Genomic DNA, 27,498 nt, shown 5'->3' on the forward strand with positions numbered 1-27,498 from the left:
GCCAAGTGGGGCCTAGCCATTTTCACATGGACCCAGGAGAGACATAACTTACCTGAGGCAAACTAATAGGGGTGGGGGACATCGGTGGGCTTGAAGTGGGCCTCTAATGTAGGGCTGCAGAGAGTTTTACTGAGGTTGCTAATCATAGCTGTTCTAGCCAGGAGCTGTAGCAGCAGCAGCAGCGGTGGCAGCAGCTCAAGTGGAGTAAAAGGAGCCAAGGCAGATACCAAACTCTCAACAAGTCAAGGGAGAGGCCAGACTATGAGTTGTACCCACAGCAGACATTAACATAATAGCAAAGGTCAAAACTCATCATACCTCAAGGATCACACCAAACTTGTTTTTAATAGAAATGTCCAAAATAGGCAGGATGACAGTCTCCACTCATACACACCATCCAAATCTCCCATAGGTACATCCTTTTAGAAACACCTAATCAATATCCAGAATGCTTGCTGCATCTAGGTAGTGTAGTAATTACCTTTCCAAAACAGAAGATGAGTGAAATGGAAGTCCCAGGCATATGGAATGTAGTTTCAAAGTTTTCTAAACTAATAATATTAATAATGATAATATAAACTCAAAAGTATAAGAGATTAAATGTCCATAAAAAGAGAAGTTATTGAATCAATCATAGTATGTCTGTCTAATAAAAATACATTAAAGCTATTGATATAAATATGGTGATTCATGTATGCAAGAATTCATTAATTCAAAAATTTTATTGAACTTTACTATTAGATTAACATTTCGACTATTAAATGGAGAAGTCTTAGAATAGGGTATATGACCCCAAGCGCAATTTAAAAAATCGGGACCTACGCACTTATGTCAAGCTGTGCCTTCCACAGATTCTCATTTAATTATCCAGACAAACTTATTACCCTCACTTTACAAATAATAGTAATAATTAGTCCAATGTTAATTAACTTTTCCAATGGGGGACAAAAGCAAGATTTAAATCCAAATACTCCGACTACACAGTGGGAAGTTACAGTAATTTAGTCTAAAGTCACAGAAAACCTGTACTGTTTTGAGTTATTCAAAGAATATCTCATAGACAATAAATCTGGATTTTCAATGTTCTGGTGTATTTCTACAGATGAACATTTTGAAACTTTGGTTGTGTTCTCTTTATTATTAAAGAAATGTTCGGGGTATTCTGTTTCCTAATTAGCAATTCCAGTGAAAGTATGAAAATCTGGGTACAAGAAATAGGTTATTAATTGGTAGCTAACTTTACTCATCTACCATTTAAAATTATTTGTTCAAAAATGTTGCTTACTTTTCTCTTCATGACTAATTCACAACTAACGTGATCTATAAATATATATGACATTTACATCATAAAGAGTTAGCTAAACAACCTTCATATAATGAAATCACTATTACGTAGGTACCCTATACTTTATTTTTTACTTTATTTCAGCTATGCATTTGAAAAAGAAGTCATTATATGAAAAAAGACACTTGCATACACATTTATAGCAGCACAATTCACAATTTCAAAAATGTGAAACCATTAAATGCTCATCAGTCAACAGGTGGATAAAGAAAATGTGGCATATATATACCACAGGATACTACTCAGCCATAAAAAGGAACACCTAATGCTAAATGACGAGTTAATGGGTGCAGCACACCAACATGGCACATGTATACATATGTAGCAAACCTGCACATTGTGCACATGTACACTAAAACTTAAAGTATAATAATAATAAAATTAAAAAAAAGGACACAATAATGGCATTCACAGAAAACTGAATGGAACTGGAGACGATTATTGTAAGTGAAGTAACTCAGGAATGGAAAACCAAACATCCTATGTTCTCACTTATAAGCGAGAGCTAAGCTATGGGACAGAAATGCATAAGCATGATATAGTAGACTTTGGGAACTCGGGGGAAGGGTGAGAAGTGAGTGAGGGATAAAAGACTACACACTGCATACAGTGTACACTGCTTGGGTGATGTGTGCACCAAAATCTCAGATCATCACTAAAGAACTTATCCACATAACCAAATACCACCTGTTCCCCAAAAACTTATTGAAATAAAAATTTTTTTTAAAGAAATAAAATACATACATAAATAAAAACATCATGATCAACAACAACAAAAAAAGTAAAGTGGCTTTCTCCATGTGATAGAGAAGAAGTAGTGTCTAGGAGGAAGCATTTGGGGACCTTCAAGGTTCTGGCAATGTCCTATTTCATGACCTTTCTGGTTGTTCCATGAGTATTTGCTTAAGGATCATTCACTAGGCTGTACAGTCTTATTTTGTGCACATTCCTATATGCATGTTATATTTCACAATAAAAATGTTGAAGAAACAAAAGAAAACCGAGAAAACAAAAAATAAAATAGAATTTTATTTCAAGTCAGTTTAACTTGCTTGCTTTAAAAAATTATCTTAATACTATAGAATCAAACGTTATTGTTTGTTGTTTCAAATCTAATCGTATATATTCTTCGGAAATATCTGTTACTTATTAACAATTATTATCAGAGTAACCACTTTTACTCAGACATCTGGGAAAACATTAGAAAAAGACCCAGTCCTTTACCATGGGCAGTACTAACGTATTTGTTCTTCTTTTTCCTTTATATACTCTCTATTTCCAGAAGTGAATCTATTCTCATGACATCAACTATTTTAATGCCTTGATTTCTCCCAAATATATGTGTATTTCTAACTTGTTTTTCAAAAGAGACACTTTGCTATATCTGTAGCCAGAAGATAGGACGTAGAGGGACCTGGAGACCTTCTTCTGTATTGTTTTATGATGCATCCTGATATCCTTAGTGTCTGCAAACATTGACCTTTCATTAATTTAATGACAAACATCTAACATATTTTTAAACAGAGAAATATAAATTATATATCTTTATGGTGTACAACGTGATTTTTTGTATTTATTTATTAATATTTAACTATATTATTTCTGTGTTGAGAGCATTTCAAGTCCTCACTTATGTCTATTTTGAAATGTACAATACGTTATTGTTAACTGTAGTCGTCCTACTCTAACATCGAGCATTAGAACTTACTCTTTCTGTGTAACTGTATTTTTGCACCCATTAGCTAGCCTCTCTATTTCCACCCCAGCACACACCCACATCCTTCCCAGCCTCTGGTAACCATCATTTTCACTCTTTACCTCCAGGAGATCAACTTTTTAAGTTCCCACATAAGTGAATACATGTGATATTTGTCGTTCTGTGTCTGTGTTATTTTTTAATGTAATGACCTCTAATTTCATCCATGTTGCTGCAAACGACATGATTTAATGCATTTTTATAGGTGAATAATATTCTGTGTAAATGTACCACATTTTCTTTATTCATTCACCCATTAATGAACGCTTAGTTTCATTCCATATCTTTGTTATTGTCAATAGTGCTGCAATAAACCCGGGGGTAACGCATGCCTTTGATATACTGATTTCCTTTCCTTTGGATAAACATCCAGTAGTGAAATTGCTAGACCATATGGTAGTTCTCTTTAGTTTTTCTTGAGGAACCTATACTGTTTTCCATAGTGGCTGTACTAATTTACATTCCCATCAACAGTATGTAAGAATTCCCTTTCCTTTACATCCTCTCCAGCAGCTGTAATTTTTTTTTGTTTTGTTTTTTAATATTAGACATCCTAATTGGGATAAGATGATATCCCACTGTGGTTTTGATTTGCATTTACCTGATGATTAGTATTGTTGAACACTCTTTCATATACATGTTGGTCATTTGTATGCCGTCTTTGTAGAAATACCTACTTTGATTTTTTGCCTAATTTTTAATGGGATTTTTGTTTTGTTTTGTTTTGCTGTTAAGTTGTTTGAGTTTCTTTTATATTGTGGATAATAGTCTCGTTAGATGAATAGTTTGCAAATATTTTCTCCCATTCAAAACGTTGTCTCTTCACTCTGTTTTCTTGGCTTTTCAGAAGCTTTTTAGTTTGGCTATTTTTGTTTTTGTTCCCTATGCTGTGGGGTCTTAGTCAAAAAATCTTTGCCTAAACCAGGTGGAATATGTTCCCTATGTTTTCTTGTGATCGTTTTATAGTTTCAGGACTTATTAAGTTTTTAATTCATCTTGAGTTGGTTTTTGTATATGGTGATAAATAAGAGTCTAGTTTCATTCTTCTGCACATCCATATCCAGTATTCCCAGCACCATTTATTGAAGAGGGTCTCTTTTCCCCGATGTATGTTCATGGTGCTTTTGTAAAAAATCATTTGGCTATAAATTTGTGGGTTTATTTCTGTGTCTTCTATTCTGTTCCATTAGTCTTTGTGTCTGTTTTTATCCCAGTACCATGTTATTTTAGTTACTATAGGCTTGTAACATATTTTGAAGTAAGATAATGTGATGCCTCTAGCTTTGTTCTTTTTACTCAGGATTGCTTTAGCTATTTGAGCTCTTTTTTGGTTGCATGAAACATTTAGAATTGTTTTTTTCTATTTCTGTGAAAAATATTGTTGGTATTTTTATACGGATTGCATTGAATGTGTAAATTGTGTTAGGTTGTAAGGTCATTTGAACAATATTAACTCTTTCAATCCATGAGCATGGGATGTCTTTCCATTTGTTGTGTCCTCTTCAATTTCCTTCATCAGTGTTTTGCAGTTTTCCTTGCAGAGATCTTTCATTTCCTTGGTTAAATTTATTCCTAGGTATTTTAAATTTTTTTGTAGCTATTGTAAATTGGATTCCCTTTTTAAATTTATTTCTCAGTTTTGTATGTGAATTTTGTATCCTTCAACTTTACTGAACTTGTTTATAAAATCTAAAAGTTTTTTGGTGGGGTCTTTAAGCTTCTCTAAATATAAAATAGTGTCATCTGTAAAAGGGGACAATTTAACTTCTGTTTTCAAATGTGGATCCTTTTTATTTCTTTCACTTGCCTGATTGCACCAATTAGGACTCCCAGTACTACGTTGAATAGGAGTGGTGAAAGTTGTCATCCTTGTCTAGTTCCAGTTCTTAGAGGAAAGGCTTTCAGCTTTATCTCATTCACTTTGATGTCAGCTGTGGGTTTGTCATATATGGCCTTTATTATGTTGATGTATGTTTCTTTTCTGCCTAGTTTGTTGAAAGTTTTTATCATGAATAGATGTTGCTTTTATTAAATGCCTTTTCTGCATCTATTGAGATAATCATATGATTTTGTTCTTTATTCTATTGATATGATGTATCATGTTTATTTATTTGCATATGTTGAACCATCCTTGCATCCCTGGGATGACTACCACATGATCACAGTATATTATCTTTTTGATGTGCTGTTGGATTCGGTTTGTTAGTATTTTGTTGAAGACTTTTGTGACTGTGTTCATCAGAAATACTGGCCTGATGTTTCCTTTTTTTATTTTTGTCCTTGTCTGGTTTTAGTGTCAGAGTAATGCTGGCTTCATAGAATGAGTTAGAAATAATTTCTTTCTCTTCTATTTGTCAGAATAGTTTGAGGAGAATTCGTATTAGTTCTTCTTTATAAGCTTGATAGAATTTGGAAGTGAAGGCATTAGGTCTTGTGCTTTTCTTTCTAGGAGACTTTATTATTGATTCAATAGCATTACTTGATATTAGTTTGTTCAGGTTTTCTATTTCTTTCTGATTCAGTCTTGGTAGGTTTTGTGTGTCTAGGAACTTATCCATTTCCCATAGGTTTTCCATTTTGTTCATGTATAGTTCATAGTAATCTCTGATGATCTCTTGTATTTCTGTAATGTCAGTTTTAACATAATATTTTGAAATATGCATACATTGTGGAATGGCTAGATTGACCTAATTAACATATGCATTATCTCAGATACTTTCCTTTTTTTGGTGAGAACACCTAAAATCTACTCTTTCTCAATTTTCAAATATGGAATATATTGTCATTAATTATAGTCACCATATTGTACAATAGATCTCTTGGGTTAATTTCTTCTAACAGAAATTTTGTATCCTTTGACCAGCATCTCCCCAATCCCATTCACAGCCCCACCCCAGCCCCTGATAACTTCCATTTTACTCTATGCTTCTATGAGTTCAACTTTTTAGATTCTACCTACATACATTCCACAAGTGAGATCATGTGGTATTCATGTTTCTGTAACTTCATTAATTTAAAAACTATATTCAGTGCCTCCTTTATTCCAGGCCTTATGCTAGACCCTAAAAACACAAGTTTATGTAATACATAGCCATTTCATACAGGACCTCATGATCAATTGAAAGTGCTAATGATGTTAATACGTAAATCAAATATACTATTTCATATGCTATAGGAGTGTTTTTGGTTAAATATATCTTTAGCAATTTTGTCAAATATAATGGTCAAAAATGTGTATCAATGATTTTTAAAAATCTTATAAGAAGATGTGAAATTTTTTCTTATTCATTGTCCCACATGAATTACATACACAGATTTGAAAGATTAGGCCAAATTCAGTTATCAGAGGCTCATCAGAAATAGGTGAAGGAGAAATGAGTCTTCCCAAGGAAAGAAGTAAGTGCCCCAAGGTATGTTGAAACTGATGGGAATGAATCATTTTCCAGCCTATGAGGGACAGGGTGGGCTCACAGAGGCCTATAGCTCTTTGGGCTTGGCAGAAGTAGCTAACAACTCAGGCAAACTGGATCAAAGAGATGCTGGAAACCAAGTAAGCAGTAGTAGGAAAAATGGGGAAAGTGGTCATTTTTCCTTGAGGCGTTTCTAATTATCTGGTCTCCAATTCTATGCATCTGCTCTCTTCTTTTTTAAGTCCATATCTGCCTCTATTTGTCCCTTCTGCAATTCCTAATTCCCTGTCAAATATCCACAACATGTGAACTTAAGTATGTTTACATTAGTTTGAAAAAAATACACTCCTATATTCCTCTGTTATTTTGTTATGCATGACGGCTGTGCGCAGTGGCTCATGCCTGTAATCCCAGCACTTTGGGAGGCTGAGGTGCAAGGATCACTTGAGGTCAGGAGTTCGAGACCAGCCTGGCCAACATGGTGAAACCTCGCCTTTACTGAAAATACTAAAAATTAGCCTGATGTGATAGCACGCGCCTGTAATCCCAGCTACTCTGGAGGCTGAGGCAGGAGAATTGCTTGAGCCTGGGAGGCAGAGGTTGCAGTGAGCCAACATCATGCCACTGCACTCCAGAATGGGTGACAGAGCATAAGAAAATGCGTGAAATGTATTATATATTTCTTTGTCCTTAAAAAATGCTATTTCTTTTTACTTAAGTATTTTTTCCTAAGGTAGTTTTTGGTTTAACATTTTTTTTCACTCCTGCCATATCCATGAGTCTTAAATTAAGTAATATTGAGTCTACTATGCCATAACTTTCTTTTACAATATGAATATTTTAGCTCTTGAGATTTTTCTTCCTGGAGTATACCATATTCCACCAAAGGAGATATTTTTAACTAGCTTCTCTGGAAAGCTTTCAGCAGAACCCAATTATTTTCTGACCACCCTTTCTTGTTCCTCTTAACCTGCAACAATTTAATTCTTGCCCTGAGTGATTACTCAATAATTATTTTGTGGGAGACTGAAAAGATTGCCTGGGGCCCCTCCACCTTCAAGTCTGGCCCTGTCTCCAACATAGGGTGCGGGGTGAGGGAAGGATGAGCTGAATGTGCTCTTGGTGACTCAGCGGGTTAGTTAGCTAGAGGTGTCAGATGTGTGAAACAGTATTTAAAGGTAAGTGTTGGGAAGAGGCATTCCTGAATCAACTAGAAGTTTGTAAAATATACGCCATCCTTTGCAGTAGATCACGGAAGATGAAAAGTGTTTCAGCAGCATTAAAGAATGATTTATCTTTTAAAAGGATAGTTCACAGACAAACATGTATCTAAACATAACCTTGTGCCTTGAATGAGCCAAAGTTACTCCACTCTTCTTACTTTCCAACATTTTTATCCTTTTTTTTCTTTTTTTATATATATTTTTGCTTTTTATTATACTTTAAGTTTTAGGGTACATGTGCACAACGTGCAGGTTTGTTACATATACATACATGTGCCATGTTGGTGTGCTGCACCCATTAACTCATCATTTAATATCAGGTATATCTCCTAATGCTATCCCTCATCCCTCCCCCCACCCCACAACAGGCCCTGGTGCATGATGTTCCCCTTCCTGTGTCCATGTGTTCTCATTGTTCAATTCCCACCTATGAGTGAGAACATGAGGTGTTTGGTTTTTTGTCCTTGCGATAGTTTGCTAAGATGATGGTTTCCAGCTTCATCCATGTCCCTACAAAGGACATTAACGCATCCTTTTTTATGGCTGCATAGTATTCCATGGTGTATACGTGCCACATTTTCTTAATCTAGTCTATCGTTGTTGGAAATTTGGCTTGGTTCCAAGTCCTTGCTCTTGTGAATAGTGCCACAATAAACATACATGTGCATGTGTCTTTATAGCAGCATGATTTATAATCCTTTGGGTATATACTCAGTAATGGGATGGCTGGGTCAAATAGTATTTCTAGTTCTAGATCCCTGAGGAATCACCACACCAACTTCCACAATGGTTGAACTAGTTTACAGTCCCACCAACAGTGTAAAAGTGTTCCTATTACTCCACACCCTCTCCAGCACCTGTTGTTTCCTGACTTTTTAATGATGGCCATTCTAACTGGTGTGAGATGGTATCTCATTGTGGTTTTGATTTGCATTTCTCTGATGGCCAGTGATGATGAGCATTTTTTCATGTGTCTTTTGGCTGCATAAATGTCTTCTTTTGAGAGTGTCTGTTCATATCCTTCGCCCACTTTTTGACGGGGTTGTTTGTTTTTTTCTTGTAAATTTGTTTGAGTTCATTGTAGATTCTGGATATTAGCCCTTTGTCAGATGAGTAGATTGCAAAAATTTTCTCCCATTCTGTAGGTTGCCTGTTCACTCTGATGGTAGTTTCTTTTGCTGTGCAGAAGCTCTTTACTTTAATTAGATCCCATTTGTCAATTTTGGCTTTTGTTGCCATTGCTTTTGTTGTTTTAGACATGAAGTCCTTGCCCAAGCCTATGTCCTCAAATCCATGTGGTTTTCTATTTCTATGTCATACAAACTGAGATGCCTCTGGAATGAAATTATGTAGTGTTCAAAAATAATATTATGTCGTGTCCAGAAAATGAAGACAGCAAAAATTACAGTTATCTATCCATGGATTGAAAAGGTGCCCAGTTAGAACAAAATGGCAATTGCGGCTTCCAGAACTAGGGTATTCCTTAAAGACAAGGGCTATATTAATGATTTGGACAAGCAATCTAATAACATCATTGGAGTTAGGAAAATCAACATAAATCTCATTACAAAGGGCTAAAAATATTTTGGATCCACATTACTTGTTGGAGGGTATTTTCAAGCAGACTGGTGGTGAGCCCTTAGGAAACAGAATAGCAAAAGGGTAGATAGGAGATCCACAAGAAAAGTAAAGAAACTACAGAAAAGCAGATAAAGGATTAGATACATTTCAATAAGGCCAAAATGTCAAGATGATGGATAATGAGACAATACTGTATAAGCAAAGATTAAGATGCTTTAAATAAAACTGCATTTACCTGTGTAGCTTTAGGATATCAGTAAACAATTAACAGACCAACAAATAGCACTCACTTTTATCTTCTAGCTCTCCTAGCTTTCTAGACATGGATAAGTAGGTTTTCTGGAACCAAACTTCATATTATCTATTTACAAGACTCTAACTTAACATTAGCAGATTGCAGACTCTATAATTAGCATTCATAAACCATTAGCATAACCAGTTCTGAATTGGTTTGTAGGAATTGATATCTATGACACTGTCTATACCTTTCTGGTGCTATAAATTTTTGTCTAGGACATAATTATCTGACTCCCCAAAATTCTGTTTCATAATTACATGTACATTTTTTGTTGCATGTTGTTACATGTAATTTTTTTGTTGCATAATGGACTACGTAAGTGAGCAATGCCATATTTGCAGTGGGCATTTATTCACAAGAAATAGTGACAACTTAAGTGAAAAGTTATTGTATAAAACTAGAAAATTGAAGAAAGCACCTAGAAAATGCATAAAACTAGGTGGTAATCAGAATGTCAGGACAGATGAAGAAAAAAGTAAAAGCATCAACTCAGAAGCCCAAAAATGGTGGTAGTGGTGGTTGTTTTGCATAAATTGTCTGTCTTTAAAGTTTTCAACATCATATTTACAAAAGGAATGAATGCAGATATTTTCAATTTTCATCTGCAGTATCCCACTTTAAAAAAAATTGAATCAGCCAGAGAGTTAAACTTTTCTGTGTGAAGCTCCACAAATAAGTTGAACAATTACGGAAAGTAAAAACAGTGAGGTGGCATAATTATAAAAGCTTAGAGAAGGGGCATGGCAAGTACAAATTGATTATAGACTTTAGTCTTGTTTGTTATGACATTTCATGAACAAAGCTTTAGAAATGAATGTCAGGGAAGTGTTCACGTTCTATCCTAGTCCTGTGGTCCTATTTTTATTAGTTTCATTTGGGATTTTCATATATTCTTGAAATTATTTCACAGCTCATTGACAATTTTAAGACACTTGTCTAGGAACTCAGCATGCTTAGAATGAATGTAAAGTAATGAAAGAGTAATGCACAGAATGGGAATTTTGTTCACTAAGATCTCACCCTCACAACTGCCACAGCCTTACAGAATAGCCTGGGGGTAGTCACAACACAAATGTCTCTGTTACCTCACCAAGGGAATGAAGATAATGATACGTATCTATCTGGCAGAAGTGTTAGGAGAATTAATTAATGTTTAGAAAGGGCTTTAAAACCCTGGATGAAAGTTACTAGGTAAGTACAAAGTGTTATTATGATCATTTTAATAGTTATGATTACTGAGATATTAAATGTATGATATGTATTGCCCTGCAAATTCTAGTCTGGGTGGGCACTGCAGGTTACAAATAAATGAGTTAAAATAAAATAACTTTAATGTTTGGGTTTTTATTTTGTTTTCTTTGTGAGACAGTCTTGCTATGTTCTTAAACTTCTGGGCCTAAGTGATCCTCCTGCCTCAGCCTTCCAAGTAGCTGGGATTAATTTTAATACTTGTTCTTAATTTTGTTTATAGCAATGTGTGAGTGGGCAGGACACTTAACTGTTTCTGTATGTCTATTCCTTAACATTTCATTTTAACTTTTTAAAACATTCCTAATAGTGAAGTTCTATTTAATAGATGACTGGTAAAGATAAATGGTACTAAATAGGGCTGTTTCTCCTGAAGTTTCTAGATGACATTTAGTGCTGAAATCCGCAGACTGCTAGAATGAGCTATACCTGGAAGAAGCAAAATCCTTGTCTCTTGATGGGGACAATATTGAGAAAGGTGGTTTAAAGGGCGTAGTGTCCTGTCTCCCCGGTAAACTTTCCCTATTATATCCAGCTTTTAACCAAGACGGAATGGCATGGATGGAGAGAAAGTAAAGCACACCTAATGGAACATTCCACTGGTAAGCTGCAGTTGTGAAATAGGGCTTTTAGAAAGCATTTCAGTGGAAGATCCTTAACTCCAGTAAAGTGGCATGGACTAACTAAAACCATTCAAAAACTTACTTTTATGTTTGTTTAGATTTTTAAAAATCCAGAAATGAAGAATAGGGGCAGCATAAACAAATACAAAGAAACACATCAACATACAATATTTCAAATTAAGGATATTCTCAATGGTTGAATAAAGCATTCTATCTTTAAATCTTTTGGGTCTCTTGAGCCCCCCATTTATCGTAAGTGTTCCTTTCTCATGAATATATATTATGTAAGAGTTTATACAAGCGGATGAAGAATTAGTATAGTTCTGTATGAAAAATAATTATAAATAAGTATCTGACTTTCCCTTTGTCTTATGTGAATCCGAGTGATCAGAAATAGAAAACTATTTGTTCTCACCCAATTGTGTCTCATTTGTGTACTGCAAACCAAATATAAGAAACCAAGAATTTTTAGAAATAACAAAAGTAATAGTGAGTCCAAATTAATTAACATATTTGAACCAGTAGAATGTAATCACTTGCTGGTATGAAAGTTGAGAAGTTTCATCTAAGTGTAGAAAACTAAAATTATTTGTCACAGATAAGGTGCCCCATAATAAAAGAAATAAAATAGAAGATCTCATAGTTGATTTAAATCATAAAGAGAAAGTGAGCTCACTTCCCATTGCATCAGGAGAATTGGTGCTGTGAACTCTGCAAGTGAGGTTCATTGCATGATGTCTTAGGAAAGTGATCGAGATTATGAATTTTCTTCCTGCTTGTGCCTTTAGACATGACCAGTTTACTGGATATGCTGAAGAAGTTGAAGCAGAATATGGAGATCTGGTTTGCTTTAATGCAAGCAGATGGCTAGGTCATGGAAATTCTGAAGAGCTATACTTGGCTGCTTTTGTTACTGTTGTTATTTGTTTTCTACATAAAAACTAACAATTTGATAAAAATGAAAACTTTTCTAATGAATGTATGCATCAAATTTTGTGCTAGGCAAGGATCTTTTTAGCATGGTAAATATAAATATCAGAAAGGTTGCCATTTAACCAAATTTCAGCATACAATTCAGTGGCATTAAGCACATTCACAATATTGTGCAACCATTGCTACTGTTCATCTCCAGAACTTTCTCATCCTCCCAAATGGAAATACTGAACCCATTAAACAATAACTCCCTGAACCTTCCTGTCCCCCAGTCCCTTGTAACCTCAGTTCTACTCTCTAACTCCATGAATGTTCGTATTCTAGGTACCTCATAAAAGTAGAATCATACAATGTCCTTTCTGGGGCTTTATTCATGTCAAGATTTTTTTTTTTTTTAAATAAAAGGACTGCCCTAATATTTCTGGCCAAAGGTATAAACTCTAGGCCCAACTTAGCTTCATTTTGTCTCTAAAAGTTCCTTGTCTTCCATAAAATTACCTACAGACACTTTCAGTATGGAATCAAAATAATTGTGCCCTAACGGAATATACTTTTCTTAAAATAAACAAGAAAGCTTTAGGCTTCTAAGTGCAGTATTAGTGATATAACCAGAGTATAGCCTCCTAATTGTGACATTTTATAAAGGTAACTTTGCATAAACTGTTTTGGATCTGCTATTATGTTGCTCTTTCAATGCATTGTTTTGAAAAATTAATAAGCTATTTTTAATCGTTGCCCATTTTTGATCAAAGAAAAAAAATAAAGCTTATTTTCAAAAGAATTTCTTATCATGTGACCAATTTTTTCAAAGCATAGATACCCTTGCTCTAGTCTTATTTTTAGTCATGGTCAGTTTTTTCTTATGACTTACACACTTCGCTGGTTTGGTTTTATTCCATTCTGCTTTTTTCTTTAATGCCACTGTGAGTTAGAACTTTTCTGTGTTATTCACATCAAAAAAGCAAAGTCAAATGGCACAGACAACAAAATAAACCAGGCTTTATCAGCCCCAATAACTGGATGTCCAGAGATAGGGCAGCCTCCACAGTTGCCAGTTACAGTGGTCACCATTTCTTTTGGTTTGTTCTGTTTTCTGGAATCTTTGCTTCATTTCAAGTCCCCTTTCCAACATGACTGCACAATGTTTGCCAGAAGCAATCGAGACCACATTCCCTCTCTGCCAACTGCGGAGAAAGTGAGAGCCTATACTTCTGTCTCAGCATTTCAAATAGGAATGCGACATTTTTTTGGTACCACTAAAGTCCATGCCCACCCCTGGACAAATGACAATGATCAGAGGAATGAAAGAATGTGCTTACAAGCTTAAAGCAACTGAAGACTTATTGCTAGGAGGAGTCAGTTTTCTCCAAAGCACCTACGCTATGATACTGAGGTAATTCTGGTAGGTAAGAAGGGGGACAGGGTGCATGCCAATCCACCGCAGCATGACTCACTATCACATCCTGTGAACAAAATCAGGAAATATTTCAAAATTATTTTAAAAATTACATTGGGGAGTATGTGGCCATTCTCAGGTGGAATATTTCACGTAGACATATATTACTTTACTACATATAAAGCTTGACTATACAAACTTTTAATTTCCTAATTTAGAAATCTTAGAGCATAGTGATAATATTTGGATCAAGGATAGCATACAGAACATGAAAAATGACTCTCATCTATTTTCTTGTTGTCATGTGATAGAAAAGTAAAATGCCTGAGGCCAGGCGTGGTGGCTCATGTCTGTAATCCCAGTACTTTGGGAGCCAAGACTGGGGGATCACCTAAGGTCGGGAGGCTGAGGCACGAGAACTGCTTGAATCTGGGAGGCGGAGGTTGTGGTGAGCAGAGATTTCGCCACTGCGCTCCAGCCTGGGCAACGGAGTGAAACTCTAACTCAAAATAAATAAATAAATATTCAGATAAACTTTAGCTCCCAATTTGAGGACATTGCTGTCCTTTTCCTCTTTCTCTTTCCTTCCCTTTTTGTGGAACAAGAGCAGGGCTGAAGAGAAGTGGTGGAGTTAAGAAAGTTTCAGAATCTGATAGAGCTGAGGGTAGAGAATGCAGTGAGGCTTAGAAGGTGGGTAAAGGACTGGGGTCACTTAGGTAGTCAACCAAAGGGGCCGTGGCAAGATCATAGGCTAATGAGATAGCAAAATGGTCAAGGTCAAAGAGGTAACAAGCAAGTTTGGGATATTGGTTATGTACAAGAAGATCAGACAAATAAGTACATATATTGAAGATAATGGAAGTCAAGTTTCTCACTATCAAGAACACAGATATTGGGGAAACTAACTGAAATGAACATGATGATATTATTGGATTGGAAGTGAAAATCTTGTATAAATTCACAGGATAGATAGGTAGATAGATAAATAATAGATGGAGATCGAAATAATGGATATAGAATAGATACAAAATGTGTGACACACACAAATATTTTTTCTATTTACTTATCTAGAAATATATACACACATAAATTTATTTCTTACTTTGTTTACTGAGAGGACCTAGAAGCTATGAAGTACATGTAGCAATGAGCACACCTAACCCTGGACTCTTAAGTCTTTTCTAGTGAAAAGGCATTTTCATTAGATAATTTTTAGGTGACTTTCACTTTCTCTAATACATTTTTTGTAATTCTATTTTGTCGAATATATTTTTACATTCTATTAATGTGTTTGATTCTTGGTCCTGATTTTGGTTTTGATATATAATCTTCCACAAGAACCAGATTCCTTAGAGAAATGGCTGATTCCAAGACCATTGGCATGAAAAGCACAAAAGGAACCCCTGTGCCAGAAACTAAGCAACTCCCAAAGAATGACATGGGCATGTCAAAATGACAGAAGCCAGATGGAATAGACTCCAACTGAACAACAAATCTGGGCCAATGTCAACATGAAAATAAAGAATAATAAGGAGAATACAATAACTTAAATTAACAAAGTAATGATTTCAATAGAAGAAAAAGATTTTTCTTGCAATAGGACGACAACTTGTAAATGTAGAAAGAAAAACAGAAATAGATGAACACAATCTGGCGGCCAGCACAGTGGTGGTTGATTCAGGTGAGTCATGAATGGATATTAAAAGGCAAGGGAAGAAACTGCAAAATATAAGGGCTGGTACCAGTAAGACCACAAAATAAGATGATAGATATAAATACAAAAATATTAGTGATTTCAATACATGAAAATGGACTGTGTGACCCATTTAAACCACAAAGATTATGCAAAAGGATTTAAAATAAAGGGAAGGCCGGATGTGGTGGTTCAGGCCCGAAAATGCCAGCACTTTGGGAAGACAAGGCAGGTGGATTGCTTGAGCCCAAGAATCCAGGATGAGCCTGGGTAACATGGTGAAATCCCATCCTACAAAAAATACAAAGAAATTAGCTGGGCATGGTGGTACGCCCTGTAGTCCCGGCTACTTGGGGGGACCGAGATGCGAAGATCACCTGAGCCTGGAAGGTCAAGGCTGCAGTGAGCCGTGATTGCTCCACTGTTTCAGCCTGGGCAACAGAGTGAGACCGTGTATCTAAATAAATTAATTAATTATACTAAAATAAGAGAGTTCCATGTTGTTTACACAAGATATCCTAAAATAGAGCATTGAAAACATAAAAAATATAATAAAGTTATAACAAATTAATATTAAAATATAAAATGTCCACTGTGTTTATAAGGATATATTAGACAAAATCCATTGAAAAAAATGTTAGAGAAAATGATAACCAATTAAAATGATAAACATTTCAGTTCACCAGAAAGACATATGTATTCTACCCTTGTATTACCTCAAAACAGAGCTTCAAATTATTTAAAGGAAGAGTTGACAGAACTATGAGGGACTAGACTAATCCACACAGAGAGAGATTTTAGCACAGCTCTCTCCATAATGATAAATCATGTAGTCAAAAAAGTCAGTTAGATTATGAAATCTTTGAACCACAAAATTAATAAGGTTAACTAAAAGAAGCACATAGAATATAGAAACCAATTACACTCATAATTGTAGGATATGCTTTCTTTTTAAGCACACATAAAGAATTTAAGAATACTGATTATGGCTGTATTACACAAATGACTACTCCAAGGATCCCTCAGCCTCAGCACTGTTGACATTTTGGTCTGGAGAATTCTTTGTTATGGGGGATTGTCCTGTGCACCATAGGATGTTTAGCAACATCCCTGCCCTCTACCCACTAGATGCCAGGGGCAACAAACACCCTTTATCTTCCTCCCTCTACCCCTCCATCTCTGCTGTTAAACTCATCAACTCCTAGAATATTGAAGACTTAAACATATAAAGCAGAAAAACAAAATTAAAAAAAAGTCTCAAGAGAATGAGGTTATGTTCTTAGGATAGGGAAATTTCTTATGCAAGACCCAAACAGAGAAATCTATAAAGGAAAATCTGGAATTTGACTATATTAAATAAAGAACTTCTGCTCATCAAAAACTATCACAAATAATGTGAAAATACAAGAAACACACTGGGGGAATATATTTTTAACATATTCAGAATACGTAAATTCTGTACATCAAAAAGAAAAACATAAATGGTAACTTACATAACTTATAATGGGCAAAAGAGCAGACACTTGACTGAAGAGGAAAATTCAAATAGCCAAACAGCATATAAAAAAAACTCAATCTTAGTAATAAGGTAATATAAATTAAAGCTGCAGTTTGCTTCCATTTTATACCCCCCTGGCTGCAACATTTCAAAAGTTTTATAATATCAGATGTTAGAAACGATGTGGAACAACTTTTGAAATATTTGGAAACCACTTGACTCCATCTTCTAAGTTTGAAGATGTGCAAACCCCATTATCAAGTCCAATCCTAGGTATACACCCTAGCATCTTAGTCTGCTCTGGCTGCCATAACAAAATACCAGCAACTTAATCAACAGAAATTGATTTCTCACAGTTCTGAAGGAAGGGAAGTCCAAGACCAAGGTTAGGTTTCTATTGAGGGCTCTCTTCCTGACTGCAGATGATCGCCTCATTGTATTCTCACTTGGCCTTCCTTGGTGCATGCTAGAGAGACATAGAGAAATAGAGAGAGAGAATCTCTTCCTCTTGTTATAAATCCACCAATTGTGTTGGATTAGGACCCTATCCTTATGAGCACATTTAACTTTACTTCCTAAAAGCCCTATTTTGCAATACAGTTACATTGAGGGTTAATATTTCAGCGTAAGAATTTGGGGCAGGGGCCACAATTCAGTCTATAGCACCTAAAGAATGTGTTGCATATGTCCACCGGTTAACATATGCAAGATTCACAACCAACACAACTGCCTGATGAAATCCCAGCCCCATTGTCATGGCAATCTCCTAATGACCGGACAAATCATGAAGCAATCACAGAAAACGCAACCCAGCTCAGCTGAGCCAGACCAGAAGCGTCATCCCAGACCTCGCACAAAAGAATCAGCTAAATCAAATGTCATTTTTTTAAGCCTCTAAATTCTGGATTGTATGTTTATGCAGAAAGAGCTAACTGATATAATAGTCTAGATATTTGAAATATCTCTGAATTTACACATGCTTCAAATTTATCCAAATTGAATCCAATGAACAAGTGCTTATTATATGCATATATGTCTTTTTCTGTAATTATATAGGACAAAATCCCCTACTCTCTAGCTGGTGATATAAAAAAAAATGAGATACAAACTAATTCAAAATGTAAATGACTAAAGATGGAAACAGTAGTTGAAGGCAATACTTTTAATAGATTTTACAAGACAATGGATTACTCATAGCTACATAGTGGATAAAATAAATGATAAAAGAGAAGTGTTTAGACTCAGATTGTCAGGAAAGTTCTCAAAGATGAAGTAGAATATAATTGTTTAAATCACTTATACTTTGATATTTTATTCATTTCAAATTTATCTGGTCATTCAGGTGGAGTTTAACTGTTTCTCAAAAAGCAAAGTTCAATGTGAGGATTGTCATATATTAGGCAATATGCTAAACCCTGTAAATTAAAATATGATTGATACCCGTTCCCTGTAATTAATGAAGGCTGATCCCATATATGATAACAAATTAAAAATAGAGGTAAGTATCCCATAGAAGTGGGATAGTTACATCTTTCATTGGTTTAGAGAATCCTTTTTTATTTCTTTTTTAACTTTTAAGTTCAGGGGTACATGTGCAGGTTTGTTGCATAGGTAAACTTGTGTCATGGGGGGTTGTTATATAGACTATTTCATCACCCAGGTATTAAGCCTAGTGCCTATTAGTTATTTTTCTTGATCCTCTCTCTCCTCCCAACCTCCACCCTCTGATAGGCCCCAGTGTGTGTTGTTCCTCGCTATGCATCCGTGAGTTTTCATCATTTAGCTCCTCCTTAAAAGTGGGAGCATGCAGTATTTGTTCCTGTGTTAGTTTGCTAATGATAATGGCCTCCAGCTCCATCCATGTCCCTGCAAAGGACATAATCTCATTCTTTTTTATGGCTGCATAGTATTCCACGGTGCATACGTATCACTTTCTTGGAGGGATGTCCTAAAGGGTAAAAAAATCATTAGGTAAGCAAATAAATATTGGAGGATGTAGTCAGAACCAAACCCCAAACACGTGAAATAACACAGTGTAGTCATACTATTTGAAGTAGGTCGTTTCTTATTCAACAAATATGGAGCAACATCTTTATTTCAATCTCTGTACTAGAAAGAAAATACCATAAAGAATAAAACAGAAATGGTCCAAAGGAACTCTTACCAATGCAGATAGTCACCCAATGAAAAAGCAAACAAACTAAGGTAAAATTACAAGTTAAAAATAATGCAGCCAGGTGCGGCGGCTCACCCCTGTAATCCCAGCACTTTGGAAGGTCGAGACAGGCAAATCACGAGGTCAGGAGTTCAAGACCAGCCTGACCAACATGGTGAAACCCCGTCTCTACTAAAAATACAAAAATTAGCTGGGCATGGCGGCATGTGCCTGTAATCCCAGCTACTCAGGAGGCTGAGGCAGGAGAATCACTTGAACCTGGGAGGCAGAGGTTGCAGTGAGCTGAGATCACACCACTGCACTCCAGCCTGGGCGACAGAGCAAGACTCCGTCTCAAAAAAGAAAAAAAAAAAAAATTATGCCATGAAGAAAAAGACCAGAGTGCTGTTCAAAGTCAAATGAGAAGCGACTGAAGTATTTTCACCAGAAGAGTAGCATGATTTAATTTGACAAATTTAGCACTTTAGACTTTCTAAGATAAAAATTATACCTGGAGCTGAATTGTGTCCCCTCAAGATTTATAAGTTGAATCCCTAACCAGTACTTCCAAATGTGACTGTATTTGGAGACAGGGCTTTTAAAGAGGTAAGTAAGTTAAAATGAGGTCTTTAGGGTAGGCCCTAATCCAAGCTGACTGATGTCCTTATTAGGATGCTTAGAGAGACACTGGGGGCATCTACAGAAGAAAGACCATGTGAAGACACAGCAGCAAAGTAGCCATCTGCAAGCCAAGGAAAGAGTCCTCCAGAAGAAACTGAACCTGCTGACACCTTGATATTGAACTTCTAGCCTCCAAAACTGTGAAAAATAAATTTCTGTTGCTTAAGTCAGTAGTACTTTGTTACTGTAGCCCTAGCAAACTAGTTATTGATTTCTTTCTGTCCGCTAGCTAGTTAGCTATTTAAAACAGGTCAACAAATGGTCACAAAGTAGAGATAATAACAACAAAATAAAAATTAGACCTGGAGAGTATCCAAATACAAAAACAGGAAAGATAAAGTCTCCTAGGTCAGTCTTAGTCCTAATTTGAATTTCATGCTAGAGGTGAAGGGGTACCATTGAAGAGTTTTAGTATATAGACTGCATGACCTGTATTCAAGGTTTATATTGAAAATGGTACTCTCAAGTTCCACTATAAATCTGGAAATAATGTGGATGGATGAAGGGAAAGACTGGGAAAGGGAGTCAGCTCAGAGACTCTAGGAACAGTCCAATCAAGAAATGGTGAAAACCTGATGATCTTAACCTTCCTCTTGCAATAGGAAGAGTGTCAATAGAGAATACACATCTCTTGTTTGAAGAATTGGGTTTAGTATTTAAGAAAGTTTCGGAATTATCACTGAGAGGAAGGAGCGATGGAGCTGATTAAGGACACATAAAAAGATGGTTGAATGGCTCTCCACTCATATAGGAGATCATACATTCTTCCTGATTGTATAGTATTCTTCCTGGTGTCTGGTGACTTGTCCATCTAGCACTTCTCACTCTTTCACCTGGAAAAGTCTTTTCCTTCTGAAAAATTTCTCAGTCTCCCATGCTAGGAATCTCCCTCAAATTCGAGCTTCAATGCTGTTTAATTACACTGCCTCAATGGTCACACTGATTGAGCTGAGTGAGCATCTGCCCAAAGCTGAACCAATCCTAAGGCCTAAATGATCACTGATAACTAACATATTCAGAACTAGTCATTATTCTAAGTTCTGCATAGTAATTCATTTAATCATCATAGCAATACAATGAAGTAGGTACAATTATTATTTCCTTTTATTCATATAAGAAAATTCAGGCACTGGGATGTAAACTTGTCCCAAGTCACAAATAGACCAGGTTTTACATTCCAGGAATCTGGTTTCACATTCCACACATTCTTAACCACTACCCGATAATGCCCTTGATCAGTTTCTTCATCCAGAAATATGCACCTGTTCCAAGATGACCCAATAAGAGTTCTTCCTTGGATTTGTGTCCTTGGGTGCTGGAGTTAGAAGCAGTGTGCATGATTGCTTCTAGAAACTATGAATCCAGTTGTTTAGAACCTAAACTGAGGAACTGAAGAAGACACCTTGACAAACGTGTCTTCAGAAATCAGAGATGATATGAAGAGATGTTTGAATCTCTGGTCAAAGTTATCCCTGAGACCAAGTGGAGCCCTGACTTCTATTGAAGTGATGATGTGAGCTGATTCAGTCCCTTTCTAGATAAACTGGCTTAAATTTTAAAGCTTGCAACTAAGAGTCATGAGCAATTAAGGATACAATTCTGCATGACTGTGGGAGAGTCTTTAGCAATGCTCAGTCATCCAGTGGGATGGCACATAGCTGTTACTGCTGGCTGGGAATTCACCAGCCAGTTGTGTTAGGAAGACAGGAGCGCAGATAAGTTGAACATGTAAAAAACAATCAGGTGAGAGAATAAGTGAGGACAGAAGGGAGTGTATCCTTGGGGAAAAGAAAGCAGACTGTGGGGTAGGCTTGGGCAAGTAATTTAATCAGCCAAACTTTAGGTGCCTCATTTTCTTACTGGGCTAAGAAAAATTGCCTATCTTTCTTATGTATTATGAGGATTAGATGAGATAATCCATATAAACTATCTAGCACAGTGCTCACACAGTGCTTGGTACATAGTAATCCATAATATAGTTGTTGTTGAGGTTAAGTGGCCAATGGTATGGGAAAATAGATTCGCAGAGAAGGGGATGTTTGAGCGATACTGAGGATAAATGAAGTCGGATAGATAAGAGGATGCAAATAATCCTCCTTCTCTTATGCCTCCATGCCTACTTGTTCATCCCCTAACTTGCAATACAGGTGATACTAGACTGTCCTACACACATTCCATAGAGGCTAAAGTCATAGTTTAAATAATGTACATAGATGATTTCAGTGATAAAATCTAAGTAATATACAAAGTTAATAAAGACAAAAAAATCTAAAACACTGTTAAGCATTTCTATTTTGCATTTTTCTTTGCAACCAACATAGTTAATTATTAAAACATTAATATAAATGTAATTGCATCATCAGTGATGAAATCTCTCTCCTGCCTGTAACAAATGCGATTTCAGCTTGTACTTTGCAATAAGTGATGAAGAAACTTCCAGATGGAGAGGTTTAATTTGTGAGATTCTCCCTAGTCTATTCGCATTGGCTTTAACTTCCATTTTAAATTACAGAGAGAATTCCCAAAATTTCAAATAGCCCCAAGAGATCTGGTGAAATAGCTAATCTCTTTCTATGAGCATGCTAACAAAAGCAATTTCTTACTGAGCTATATGCTACCCAGTGGGACTGATAATGAATCTGCATTATGGTAACCTTTATAGGAAGGGAAGATAAGAAGACCTTTTGGGGAGGTGTATTTATTAGGTGGTGAATGTGTCTCTCTGTGTGTGGATTTTTCTGTTTAGATCCGTTTTTCACTCAACTATGCCAAGACCTTCTATCTTTCTGTTTTTGGAACACCTCTGAATTTATAAAGCCTATTCTATTACATATCACAGTGTCACAGTGTTAATAAATATCAAACACCAACATGCTGTATAGCTTGCTCACTGTTCCATTTCTCTCATTTTGAAAAAGCAACCATATTTACATAGATCATTGTGGGCTTTATACTAATTTCCCCCTAAGATTTATAGAGTTCAAGCTTCTGCTCACACAGAGTTCTGTGATTATTTATTTATTTGTTTATTTATAAATTGGAGGTAGGGGAGCAGAACTTCCCTGTTGTCACCCAAATATAAAAAAGCGGCATTTACTGGGAGTCTCCTACAGAGGGCACCTTCACCTTATTGGAAACCCAACGGAAAGAGAAACTCAGTGGTTACCAGAGGAATAGTAACTAAACCTTAAAGGCAGAAGCACACGCTTGCTTTGCTAACCAGTTTTCTTCTCTATGGTATCTTTGTTACCTTATCTTTAATGGAAAAGAGCTGGCACCCTTTGTATAATCATTCATAGATTCAGGCCAGTAACACTACCTTATTATTATGTTCAGCTTGCTTGTGGGTGAGCTGGAGACAGCTGTTCATATTGCCTAAGAGGCAACAGATCAATGAAAGGAAGGGAAGGACAAGTTTTGAGCTGCCTTTTTGCAACAATGTCCTTTATACAACAGAGGATATTTTTAAAGCATTGTATTGGAAAACAAAGGCTGATAATAAAGTATAATGTTTACATAACAAACCTTTGCTGTGTTGTTATGACTAGCAAGTGCTTTTAGACTAAAACTACTTAAATGGAAACAAAAAATATATATTTTTTGGATACCAAAAATGCCATGCATTATAGACTATAAATCTAAGAAAGTAATTGCTATTTAAAAAATTCTGAAAATAGGCATGTGTGAGCAAGTATGTGTGTGTACAAATATGTGTGTTTGTGAGAGTGTGTGTGTGGCATAGAAAGCAATTCCTTAAAACTATTTCTTTGTAGCTAAATTATTACAAGATATTTTGTGATCATATTTTTAAAATAAGAGACCATACTCTAAAAAATATAAGTACATATTCATAGAAATTATTCTTTAAAAATTTTTTTCAGTATAAATTAAGTGCCATATACATTTAGAGGGCTTGAGGTATAACATTAATTTGATGTTGATTTTTGAATGTCTTATGTTTTGTAACAGCTAATAATATTAATATACATAAACTCAAGATGTGTAAACAACACTTTACGTATTTACCTTTGACAATTCCTGATTAGGGGGCTTCCTGTGGAAATTCAACAAGTAGTAGTCAGATTTACTAGAAGAACATTTTGACATTTTGCCTAAGAAAACTTATCAAAATACTGATGATGATTATTCCTGAATGTTAAGGTTAAAAGAAACATGCAAGACATAAGTTTGTCTCTTTACATTTGCATACAAAATACTATTTGTTTAGTTGCTGAATGTACCATCTAATACTTATTATATTTACAATGAAGCTCATCAATTATAGATTATTAATTATATATTTAATCATATATTTATATTTATTATATTTATATATAATATAATATATATAATTTATATTAATTATATAAATAGAATTTCATATTCTGTGCTTAGAACTAATTTAACTACCAATTGCTACTATAGGCATAAAACATTTGGGTACATTTCTGCTTTCTTTTAAGTTTAGCTTGAAATATACTACAATTAAGTATAAGTGCATTTTAGCTACTGAAATTAGTTTGACCTTACATCTTTTTCAATGCTTTAATAAGTCAAGGCCTACAGCTTCCTATTAGGACCAAATGTTCAGATTATTGGAAATTTAGTTCTTCTTTAGTAATCACAATTATTAATTTGTCAACCAAATCACTTGCATAAAAACATAACAGAGAACAGCCGGGTAAGCATGTATTTAAATTTATGCTAATGCTATTATCAATGTGTTTCAAAAATCAGTTAAATTAGTTTCTGTGGGAAAAAGACCCATTTTCTAGTTCAGCTGAGTTGGTTGCCTTGTCTGAGAAAATGCCTAGAAATGCTGCATCCACCTGCCCATGCATTCCCGCCTCATTGTTGACATTTCCCGGTGTTTAGTGGTTTCTCCCACTTTGTTGCATTCCAGAGCTCAAGGCACTTCTTTGAAGATGCAAGGCCATTCAAGTCTTCCTTACTTTGCAGCTTCACTCTAAAGGGAGAGTAAATGAACAAGCCATGCAGTTGAGACAATTTAAATGTGGCAGCAGGAGGGCATGTGATTGCTCTGTTAGGAAGAGCTGTGAGTGATCCCTGTATCATCTGGGAAACAAGGAGAAAGTGACCTTTCTTGAAATCAGGATGAAAAAAGATCGGAGAAAGGGATAGTCCCATATGGAAAGCAGACTGAGGTTGGTAAGAGACTGTAGAAAAGTGTTTATGGAATCAACTGCTGGCTCAATTGCTGGCTCATTGCCTGATTTTGCAGCACACTCCAACAGGTAGATGACTTTTACTGGTGGATGCTGCCATTTTCTAACCAGAGGAAACCAGATCATGAAAGGCAAAGAACCACAAGGCTTTGTGCAGCTTGACTTTCTAACGTCACATACAAGTGAAGTATTTCTCAAGATCTCAAAAAGCCTTGTCCCTGAAATAACAGTTCCACAAGTTTTTTGTTTGTTTCCTTCATCCCCATTAAGTTGCACTGTAGCATATCAGTGCATTTATCTAAGTAGCCACTGAGAACACATCAGTAGCTCTATTATTTGAGCACACTGAGATCTGTTATACAAGAATAGAAACAGAGAATCATGAGTTTAGATCCAATTGTGCCTCTCTATTATTTTTTCAGTTCTCTTACATATGAAATGAAATAAAAATATTTCCCGCTTTTACCTCAGAAAGTTTCCTTTGAGAGTAGTTGGGAGAACAAATCAATGAGGACTTGATTTGAAACCAATACCTGACTTAAGCCTTAACTAACTGTGAGTACAAAGGGACATTCTTATATACTGCTAATTGTCAATTTTCTCTTTTGCAAGATCAGGAGTGATATATGGGGATGAATCTGTTGAGCTCACAGTGAGAGGCACACTACAGTTCTATCCTGACAGTGTTCCTGAGATTGCCTCAGATCTTGAGGGGAAAGATCAGAGAGCCATTTGTGATGTCTGGCATGGTCACTGAGGAAATGGTAGCATGAGAAGTGCAATGTTAGGATTAGATGATCTTCCAGCCTCCACTAACACAAAATTCCAATGATGTTATGGTAATAAGACTCAACAGAAATAAGGTACAGTAAAGGCTGATAGGGACAAATGTCTTTTTCTCCTGTGCATCCCCAGCAGCTAGCATATGGTCGGTGCACAAAAATAAGTATGCTTTATATAACAGAGACTGCTATGTACATTAAAGTGATGGTGATGTTATAGTAAACAACTTTACAAATTGTTGCACATATGCACGCTTACTCACATTTGGTAGGTAGAATTTCACACACGAATCTACTTTTCATCCTCCTCTGCAGTAGCACTTCAAGATGTACTCTTGCTTATATTTTCAGTCTTGGTGAAGACTCTCTAATGGCTCCTCTGATGACTAAGAAGAAAAGATTCTTTTCTAAATGGGTCCCAAATACAAGCCATAGTTACAGGCCTACGATTCTTTTCTGCAGCTATTTCAGACCCAGTTTCTTAGCATTTCGGATTTTTTGCCCTAAGAAGTGTCCTAAATTCGTTGTGTATTAGGACAGAATTGAATGAGCATATCTAAAATTTTGCTACTTATCAATATCTTGTTCTGAATCAAACAATATATCATTTGGAAAAGGAGCATTTTATGTAATTTGGGGGCAAAGGAAATGGATGGCATAGCATACTAGCAGTTTTTAATTACCCAGCTAACATTTATTGGGCACCCCACAAGCCCTAAGCATTATAGTGGATATCAAAAGCAATAGAAATGACTTGAGACCACCTGAAGAGAAACATATCAACAAGTGTAAACACATAAGATAATTGTCTCTCCCATCAGAATGCGGTGTGAAAATTATTACAACACACAGGGATAAATCAGCAAAGATTCCTGGATGTGTGGAATCTTGAGCCAATCAGTGAATTATAAATTCTGACTTAGGAATAGTCATTTTATTTAGTTTCTTCTCCAAATATGAAAGAATATATTATGAATATATGCTGGATGCGTGAATGAACTGAACTCCGGTTCAAAAACTAAAACGACTTTAAAGCATATGGGAAAAGCATGTGCCTGAAGATGACAGTATTGAAACCTCTCGCCAAAGGAGGTATGCTAAGAGCTGGCACTTGGATTGTGCTAAGCAAGAATAAAGAAGTCTGCAAAGAATTCTTAGGAAGTACTTTTTTTTGTATAATTATCCCAGCCTTCTCCTGAAAACTGGAGGAGTGAGGGGTTGATCTGGGAAAATCTATTCAAGTAAAATACTAACACCAACAATTTAGAGCCTGGCATGAACATTAGTAGTAGAGGGTTGCATTACTATTTGTATGGATTATTTTAAAAACAGTTAATTTCTTAGTTTAACATGGGCCAGGTGCATTCTCAGAGCCATTGTGTCTTTTTCCATTTCATTGTTTTAAAACTGCACCTTTTTTTCAAGATTTAACCTTTGCTAAAGCATAGGGCTAAGACAGAATCACAACAAAACACCTCCCTCTTAAAACCAGTACTTCAGAGCCCTGTTAAATCAAAAGAAAAATTCTTTCTCTCCTCCCCAGTCCCACAGCCCTCAGGATTTTAAACGGTAATGATCAGTTCATTTGAGAAGATGGCATTTTAGTGCTTCCCTTCACAAGCTCTTAAGGCGTATAAGGTGTCTCTTTCCCAGTGATGTGCACCTCCTTTTGTTTTCTAGCATTACTGGA

At 35.8% G+C, this 27,498-nt stretch overlaps 1 protein-coding gene and 1 long non-coding RNA gene across 3 annotated transcripts in view; one reads left to right on the forward strand and one right to left on the reverse strand.

The window, feature by feature from the left end:
- DACH1 (dachshund family transcription factor 1) overlaps nucleotides 1-27,498 on the forward strand; it is a 486,527-nt gene that overhangs the window by 21,484 nt on the left and 437,545 nt on the right. The window contains exon 1 of one of the 2 annotated variants that reach the window (XM_055244566.2): nucleotides 6,421-6,497. The exons of the other annotated variant lie outside the window; for it this stretch is intronic. The gene's annotated coding sequence lies outside the window, so the exon portion shown is untranslated. Of the gene's footprint in view, nucleotides 1-6,420; nucleotides 6,498-27,498 lie in introns of those variants that run through there. 2 annotated transcript variants of the gene reach the window in all.
- LOC134732546 (uncharacterized) lies at nucleotides 18,171-26,235 on the reverse strand. The gene is made up of 4 exons (XR_010115862.1): nucleotides 26,072-26,235; nucleotides 24,670-24,806; nucleotides 23,867-23,894; nucleotides 18,171-18,952 (listed from the first exon to the last, which is right to left on the reverse strand). It is a non-coding gene; the product is annotated as an uncharacterized lncRNA (long non-coding RNA).

Source organism: Symphalangus syndactylus, chromosome 15, assembly GCF_028878055.3.
Source record: "Symphalangus syndactylus isolate Jambi chromosome 15, NHGRI_mSymSyn1-v2.1_pri, whole genome shotgun sequence".
NCBI classification, from domain to species: Eukaryota; Metazoa; Chordata; class Mammalia; order Primates; family Hylobatidae; genus Symphalangus; species Symphalangus syndactylus.